This window comes from Macaca mulatta, chromosome 5, assembly GCF_049350105.2.
Source record: "Macaca mulatta isolate MMU2019108-1 chromosome 5, T2T-MMU8v2.0, whole genome shotgun sequence".
NCBI classification, from domain to species: Eukaryota; Metazoa; Chordata; class Mammalia; order Primates; family Cercopithecidae; genus Macaca; species Macaca mulatta.
In genome coordinates, this window is record NC_133410.1 from 157094325 (window position 1) to 157103983 (window position 9659).

Below are 9659 nucleotides of genomic sequence, written 5' to 3' on the forward strand. Positions count from 1 at the left end.
ATGGCGAGTGATGATAAGCATTTTTTCATGTGTCTGTTGGCTGCATAAATGTCTTCTTTTGAGAAATGTCTGTTCATACCCTTTGCTTACTTTTTGATGGGGTTGTTTTTTTCTTGTAAATTTGTTTGAGTTCTTTGTAGGTTCTGGATATTAGCTCTTTGTCAGATGAGTAGATTGCAAAAATTTTCTCCCATTCTGTAGGTTGCATGCTCACTCTGAAGGTAATTTCTTTTGCCGTGCAGAAGCTCCTTAGCTTAGTTAGATCCCATTTGTCAATTTTGGCTTTTGTTGCGTTTGCTTTTGGTGTTTTAGACATGAAGTCCTTTCCCATGCCTATGTCCTGAATGGTATTGCCTAGGATTTCTTCTGGGGTTTTTTGTGGTTTTAGGTCTAACATTTAAGTCTCTAATCCATCTTTAATTAATATTTGTATAAGGTGTAAGGAAGGGATCCAGTTTCAGTTTTCCACTTATGGCTAGCCAGTTTTCCCAGCACCATTTATTAAATAGGGAATCCTTTCCTCGTTGCTTGTTTTTGTCAGGTTTTTCAAAGATCAGATGGTTGTAGATGTGTGGTATTATTTCTGAGGCCTCTGTTCTGTTCCATTGGTCTATATCTCTGTTTTGGTACCAGTACCATGGTGTTTTGGTTACAGTAGCCTTGTAGTATAGTTTGAAGTCAGGTAGCATGATGCCTCCAGCTTTGTTCTTTTGGCCCTGACTGTCTTGGCAATGTGGGCTCTTTTTTGGTTCCCTGTGAACTTTAAGGTAGTTTTTCCAATTCTGTGAAGAAAGTCATTGGTAGCTTAATGGGGATGGCATTGAATCTTTAAATTACCTTGGGCAGGATGGCCATTTTCATGATATTGATTCTTCCTATCCATGAGCATGGAATGTTCTTCCATTTGTTTGTGTCCTCTTTTATTTCATTGAGCAGTGTTTGTAGTTCTCCTTGAAGAGGTCCTTCACATCCCTTAAAAATTGGATTCCTAGGTATTTTATTCTCTTTGAAGCTATTGTGAATGTGAGTTCACTCATGATTTGGCTCTCTGTTTCTCTGTTATTGGTGTATACGAATGCTAGTGATCTAATAGAGTTTTTATAGTTTTGAGTTTTACATTTAAGTCTTTAATCCATCTTGAGTTAATTTTTGTATAAGGCATAAGGAAGGGGTCTAGCTTCAATTTTCTGTATATGGTGAGCCAGCTCTCCCAGCACCATTTATTAAATGGGGAGTCCTTTCCCTATTGCTTACTTTTTTCAGGTTTGTCAAAGATCAGATGGTTGTCAGCATGTGGTCTTATTTCTGAGTTCTCTATTCTATTCCATTGGTCTGTGTGTCTGTTTTTGTACCAGTACCATGCTGTTTTGGTTACAGCAGGCTTGTGGTATAGTTTGAAGTCAGGTAGCATGATGCCTCTAGTTTTTCGCTTAAGATTGTCTTAGCTATTGTGGTTTCTATTTGGTTCCATATAAATTTGAAAATCGTTTTTTCTAATTCTTTGAAGAATGTCAATTGTGATTCAATGGGAATAGTATTGAATCTATAAATTACTTTGGGCAGTATGACCATTTTCATGATATTGATTCTTCCTGTCTATGAACATGAGATGTTTCTCCATTTGTTTGTGTCCTCTCTGATTTCTTTGAGCAGCAGTTTGCAGTTCTCCTTGAAGAGGTCCTTCACTTACCTTGTTAACTGTATTCCTAGGTATTTTATTCTGTTTGTAGCAGTTGTGAATGGGAGTTCGTTTATGATTTGGCTCTCTGCTTGCCTGTTGTTGGTGGATAGGAATGCTAACAATTTTTGCACATTGATTTTGTATCCTGAGAATTTGCTGAAGTTGCTTATCAGCTTAAGAAGCTTTTGAGCTGAGACAATGGGGTTTTCTAGATATAGGATCATGTCATCTGCAAACAAAGATAGTTTGACTTCCTGTCTTCCTATTTGAATATGCTTTATTTCTTTCTCTTGGCTGATTGCCCTGGCCAGAACTTCCAGTACTATGTTAAAGAGGAGTGGTGAAAGAGGGCATCCTTGTCTTGTACTGGTTTTCAAGGGGAATGCTTCCTGCTTTTTCCCATTCAGTACAGTATTGACTGTGGGTTTGTTATATATGGCTCTTTTTATTTTGAGGTATGTTCCTTCAATATCCAGTTCATTGAGAGTTTTTAACATGAATCGATGTTGAATTTTATCAAAGGCCTTTTGTGCATCTATTGAGATAATCACGTGGTTTTTGCCTTTAGTTCTGTTTATGTGATGAATCACATTTATTGTTTTCTGTATGTTGAACCAACCTTGCATCTCAGGAATGAAGCCAACTTGATCGTGGTGGATAAGCTTTTTGATGTGCTGTTGGATTTGGTTTGCCTACTGGCAATAAAGTACTTTCATTGAGGATTTTTGCATTGATGTTCATCATCAATCAAAGATATTGGCCTGAAGTTTTCTTTTTTGTTGTATCTCTGCCAGGTTTTGGTATCAGGATGATTCTGTCCTCATAGAATGAGTCAGGGAGGAGTCCCTCCTTTTCAAGATTTTAGAATAGTTTCAGTGGAAATTGTACCAGCTTTTCTTTGTACCTCTGGTAGAATTCAGCTGTGAGTTCATCTGGTCCTGGGCTTTTTTTTTTTGGTTGGTAGGCTGTTTATTACTGCCTCAATTTTAGAACTCATTATTGGTCTATCCAGGGATTCAGTTTCTTCCTGGTTCAGTTTTGGGAGGGTGTATGTGTCCAGGAATTTATCCATTTCTTCTAGATTTTCTAGTTTATGTGCATAGAGGCGTTTATAGTATTCTCTGATGGTTGTTTGTATTTCTGTGGGGTCAGTGGTGGAAACTCCCTTATCATTTTTGATTGTATTTATTTGACTCTTCTCTCTTTCTTCTTTGTTAGTCAAGCTAGGAGTCTATCTATTTTATTAATTTTTTCAAAAAACCAGCTCCCGGATTTATTTATTTTTTTGAAGACTTTTTAACTTCTCTCTCTCCTTCAGTTCATCTCTGATCTTTGTTATTTCTTGTCTCCTGATAGTTTTGAGGTTTATTTGCTCTTGGTTCTCTAGTTCTTTTAGTTAAGATGTTAAGTTGTTAACTTGAGATCTTTCTAGCTTTTTGACATGGGCATTTGGTGCTATACGTTGCCCTCTGAACACTGCTTTAGCTGTATCACAGGGATTCTGGTAAGTTGTCCCTTTGTTCTCATAAGTTTCAAAGAACTTCTTGATTTCTGGCTTAATTTCATTATTTATCCAAAAGTCATTCAGGAGAAGGTTGTTCAATTTCCATGTGATTGTGTGGTTTTGAGCAAATTACTTAATTTTAAGTTCTAATTTGATTGCACTATGGTCTGAGAGACTGCTTGTTATGATTTTCACTTATTTTGCATTTGCTAAGTGTTTTTCTTCTAATTATGTGATCAGTTTTAGAGGAAGTGCCATGTGGTGATGAGAAGAATATGTATTCTGTTGTTTTGGGGTGGGGAGTTCTGTAGATATCTATCAGGTCCACTTGATCCAGGGCTGAGTTCAGGTCCTAAATATCTTTGTTAATTTTCTACCTCAGTGATCTAAATTGTCAGTGGGGTATTAAAACCTCTCACTATTGTGTGGGATTCTAAGTCTCTTTGTAGGTCTCTAACAACTTGCTTTATGAATCTGGGTGCTCCTGTCTTTGTGTTCTCACTAGTTTCAAATAACTTCTTGATTTCTGCCTTAATTTCTTTATTTACCCAATATGAAATACTTTCATTATTTATTTGGTGAAATAAATTTACTCTAAAGTATTTCATTATTTATTTGGTGCATATATATTTAGGATAATTAGCTCTTCTTATTCAATTGAATCATTTACCATTACATAATGCCCTTCTTTGTCTTTTTTGGTCTTTGTTAGTTTAAAGTCTGTTTTGTCAGAAACTAGGATTGTGCCCCCTGCTTTGCTTTTTTGTTTTTTTCTTTTTTCTTTTTTTTTTTTTTTTTTTTGCTTTCTATTTGCTTGGTAATTTTTCCTCCATCCTTTTATTTTGAGCCTATGTGTGTCTTTGCACATGAGATACGTCTCTTGAAGACAGCATACCAATGGGTCTTGTCTCTTCATCCAGCTTGCCATTCTGTTAGGGTATTAGCTCATTTACTTTAAGGTTTGTATTGTTATGTGTGAAGTTCTCCCTGTCATCATGATGCTATCTGGTTATTTTGCAGAATTGTTTATGTAGTTGCTTCATAGTGTCACTGGTCTGTATACTTTAGTGTTTCTGTAGTGGCTGGTAATGGGGTTTCCTTTCCATATTTAATGCTTCCTTCAGGAGCTCTTGCAAGGCAGGCCTGGTGGTAATGACTTCCCTAAGCACTTTCTTGTTTAAAAAGGATCTTATTCCTCCTTCACTTATGAAGCTTAGTTTGGCCAGATATGAAATTCTGGGTTGAAAATTATTGTCTTTAAGAAGTTGAATATTGGCTCCCTATCTCTTCTGGCTTGCAGGGTTTCCACTGAGAGGTCTGCTGTTAGTTTGATGGGTTTCCCTTTGTAGGTGACCTGGCCTTTCTCTCTATGTGCCCTTAATGTTTTTTCTTTCATTTCAGCCTTGGAGAATCTGACCATTATGTTTCTTGGGGCTGATTCCTCATGGAGTATCTTACTGGGGTTCTCTGCATTTCCTGAATCTGAATGTTTGTCCGTCTTGCTAGATTGGAGAAGTTCTCCTGGATGATATCCCAAAGTATATTTTCCAACTTGTTTCCATTTTCCCTTTCTCTTTCAGGTACCCCAATCAGTCATAGGTTCAGTCTGTTTACATAATCTCATATTTCTCAGAGGTTTTGTTCATTCTTTTAAATTCTTTTTCTCTATTCTTGCCTGCTTGTCTTATTTCAGAAAGATAGTCTTCAGTGTCCGAGATTCATTCCTCCACTTAGTCTATTCTGCTGTTGATACTTGTGATTGCATTGTGAAGTTCTCATGTTGTGTTTTTCAGCTCCATCAGATCAGTTATGTTCCTCTCTAAAATGACTAGTCTGTCTATCAGCTCCTGTATTGTTTTATCATGATTCTTAGCTTCTTTGCTTTAGGTTACAACATGCTGCTTTAGCTCAGTGAAGTTTGATATTACCCAACTTCTGAAGCCTACTGCTGTCAATTCAGCCATCTCACCCTTAGCCCAGTTCTGTGCCCTTGCTGGAGAGGTGCTATGGTCCTTTGGAGGAGAAGAAGCACTGTCTTTTTGAGTTTTCAGTGTTTTTACATTGATTCTCTCTCATCTTTGTGAGCTTATCTACCTTTGGTCTTTGAGGTTGCTGCCCTTTGAATGAGGTTAGTGTGTGGTATTTTTTGTTGATGTTGTTGTTTTATTTTTGTTTGTTTTTCTTTTAATAGGCCACTGTACCATAGGGCTGCTGATGTTTGCTGGGGGTCTGCTTTGGTTGCCTTGTTTTTTCCATAGCTGGAGGTATACCAGTGAAAGCCGTGAAACAGCAAAGATGACAGCCAGTTCCTTCCACTGGAAGCTCCATCCTAGGGAGGTACTGACCTGTTGCTAGCCTGAACACACCTGTAGGAGGTGGCTGGAGATCCCTTTTGGGAGGTCTCACCCAGTCAAGAGGAATGAGATCTGAGACCCTTTTAAAAAAGCAGTCTGGCTGCTTTTTGGTATAGCAGGTATGTTGCATTGGGGGTGGAAGTAGGACCCTTCCTCATCCAGACTGTATTCCCCAAGCCAGCAGGCTAGAGAGGCTAAATCAACGGAACTGCAGAGATGGCAGTTACTCCCCCTATTCCCCCACCCCACCTCCTGACCAGGAGCTCTGTCCCAGGAAGAGATCAGAGCTCTATCCATAGAACCCTGGCTAGAGTGGCTAAAGCTCCTTCAGGGAGGTCCCACCCAGTAAGGAGAAATGGATCGAGGTCCTTCTTAAAGAAGCAGCCTGGCCACAATCTGGCAAGGCAGCTGTGGTGTGTTGTGAGAGACTCTTCTGTGTTCAGACCATTTATATTCTTCACAGCTGGCAGGCTGGAATGGCTGAGTCTACTGAACCCCAGAGATGGGGCTGACCCTTCCCACCCCCTCCTTTTCTTTTGAGACAAGGTCTTACTCTGTCACCCAGGCTAGAGTGCAATGGCACAATCTGGGCCTGCTGCAGCCTTGACCTCCTGGGTTCGATCAATCCTCCCACCTCAGTCCCCTAAGTAGCTGGGACTGCAGGCATGTGCCACCACACCTGGCTATTTTTTGTACTATTTTGTAAAGATGGGATTTCTCCATGTTGTTTAGGCAGGTCTTAAACTCGTGGGCTCAAGCAATCTGCCCACCTCAGCCTCCTAAAATGCTGGGATTACAGGCATGAGTCACTGTGCCTGAGCTTCATACTGTGTTTTTACTGTACATCTTCTATGTTTTGATACACAAATCCTTACAACTGTGTTACAGTTGCCTACAGTGTTCAGTACAGTCACACGCTGTATGGGTTTGTAGCCTAGAAGCAATAGGCTATCCCGTCTAGCCAAGTGTGTAGTAGGCTATGCCATCTAGGTTTGTATAAGTATGCTCTGATGTTTTTTCACAAGGATGAAGAATGTATCCTTATCTTTAATTGATACATGACTGCATTAGGAAAACCTCTCCTACTCATAATTTCATTTTATGCTTTCATTCAGTTATAGGAAACTATTTTTAGCAAGACTAAGGTATGAAAGAAAGTTTTTACAATTGAAAACTTTCCACTATTCCAGCTAAGCTGGAGTGGGGTTGCCTAGAATGACTAAATCTGTGCAGGTGAAGAGTTGTGAGGATTCACCTCACCTATTCCCTCTGTCACCCCTTCCTCAACAGCATGAGCTCTGGGAAGAAGACCTGATCATCTCTGCTGCAGAGGACAAAGGCAAGACTCTTTTCTAGAGAAGGAATGTAAGGGGAAGCTAAAATGTATCCTGAGACACTGGGCTGGTTAAAAGTCATGTGTTTTCTGAAATTAATATGTTGTCAACAATGATTTTTAAAATAAATAATTAGACTCCTTATATTGAGATAGTTTGATTATTCCTTTGAAGCACTAAGGTTACTTTGTAGTAACCTGAGAAATATCTTCATTGAAGAGATTTCTTGACCTGTTTTTTTGTGCCAATCTCCTTCCTTATACCAAAACAAAAAAAATATTTTCTTTTAAGATACTGCAAGTATCCAAGACATAGAACTTTTTCCTGGAAGTAAAGAGTCTTCTTTTAAAAATCTCTTTTTGGTATAGGATTGGCAATAATTTCACTGTCAGAACCTTTAAACATACCAAAGTGCTACCTGAGATTCTGGAATTAGGATGGTCCTTTATCTTTGATGTTCCCAGAAATCATGTAATGACAGAGTGAGGGTAATAGGAGTTCACTGTGCTCAGTTTCCCAGGGTACACATTACTTCTTTGTTTCATGTAAACATAGCTAAAATGATAGAGTATAATGACTCCTTTTAGAATTGTATTTTTCTTTTATTATAGAGATTGGTAAACACTTTAAGTGATACAAAGAGCCAGAAGAAAAGCAGTGCTTTTTAAAAAAATGTAAAGCCTTATGGGACTTTAAATATCAGGTTGAAGGAAGACGGGGTTGTTGTTTGGATTGTAATGTCTGTGACCTTTGGGTGTTAGGCCTGGCTCACCTGAAACTGCTAAATTGTTTGTCCTTTTCACATCTTGATTGGTAAGGCTACAGTTTAAAACTTTCCCTTTTTTCACACAGAGACATTTCAACATCTCTCAACTACTTGGTCCCACCGCTATTCAGTATGGGCTTTCCTTTGAGATCAGTAGAAACAGCCCATTACCCGCATTTTCTAACTACTTACTTCCTCATTAACATCTCCTACTTTACTGAAACTTCTCTCTTAAATGTTAAAGCCAACGATCTTAATCAGTACTCATTCTCCAAAACTGCTATTCAAATTGGATATGGCTGACCAACTCTTCCCTCTTCAAACTCCCCTTTGACATGACTGTTGCCATCACTCTAGCTCTTCCCCCTACTTTTCGCCTTTCCTATTTTATTTTTGCTGCAATTTTTTTTCACTTTCCTCCCTCTTTAACTTGGTGCTTTTCACTCTCCATGTTTTTCTGAAATATGAGCTCTTTCTTATGGCTTTATCTACTGTTTCCAATCTGGTAACTGAAAATCTCAATCTCTTGTTCTGATTTGATATCGGAGTTGCACTCTAGAGTTTCCCAGTTGCTGCCTGTAGGTTTATCACTTGTGTAATTAGTGCTAGGTGAAGTGTAAGTTGTGTTTCCCATGAGTGAGTTTTATTGTAAAGTTACTAGAAGCTTTTAGCTCCTGGTGGAGACAGACATTCACTTTGGAACAGATCTTTGCTTTCTTAAGTTATACAAATATAAGGCTGATATTTAATCTTGGGGTGGTTCTGAGCGATAGTGAAGTTATCTGTCACAGAGATGCCAAGTGTTCTGCTTCAGAAGATAAAAATGTTCTTTTGCGTCTGTGTGGATACTGCAGATAAAATTTTATGACAATAAATTTGAAAATTCAGATGAAATAAACAACCGCAACTTATGAAAACTGGTGCAAGAAAATAAAGTCTGAATAGAATAGTTCTATTTAAGAAATTGAATCTCTCATTTAAAACCTCCTTGGAAAGAAACATCTAGGTCCAGTGAATGCTCTAAATATTTAAGGAGGAAATATTACTAATAGCCAATTACCAGCCCCTTATTTAAAAAAGGATCAACAGGCTAATCTTACTGATGAACATACAGGCAAAATCCTAATACAATATTAGCCACAGGAATCTCACAGTACGTTAACCATACAAATCATATCATCATACAAAAAATAAATTCAAAATAGATTGTGGGCCTAAATGAGAAAGGTGACCTGATAAACATCTAGAAAATAACATGCAGAATATTTTAATGACTAAGATATTCTTAAACAGGCAAAGATTTCTTAAATAGGACATAAAAAGCTCTAATCATAAGCATATAGATTGATAATTGAACTACATTAAATTTAGGACTTTTATTCACTAAAAGCCTTAAGAGAGTGAAAAAAAATGTAAAGCTGTGGACTGTACCATAAAAATCATGAAGAATGGTGTAGGAAATATTTATGTTTCTGTGACCCAATGTAAGAATAAATGTTTATATGATATATATTACATAGATAGTTACTGCCTGCTGTGTCTCCTGTTTACCATTCTCTAATCTAATTACTCTCCTCCTCTTTCTGTCCCCTAGGGTTAAGCACTTTTCTCAATGTTGTGTTCATCTTTTCCCTGCAGGTTTTTATAGTTTTATAAGACATGTACTTCCAAATAATCTATAATAGTTTAGTAGTTGGGGTCCCAACAGGAAAGTGATGACACACTCAACTAGGCAAATGGAGAAGTGTTTATAAACATACTATTTGCAAAGGTGTGGTATAGTACAGAAACACCGAAGGATAAGGTTAGACTCCAGAACCAGTGGCTTTGGAATTTCATCACCATCCCTATGTCTCAAGAATAAGAAAAGGTACTTAACAAAAGAATGTGGTGAGAAAAGCCTGCCTGGCAGGAGCTGGGACCTTTGGTCAGGATAAACATCAGTCTGTAAGACCTTGCAGGGAGGAAGTCAAAAGAATGGACTCTGATCTCATACTCTTGCCTTATAGTGCTCCACATT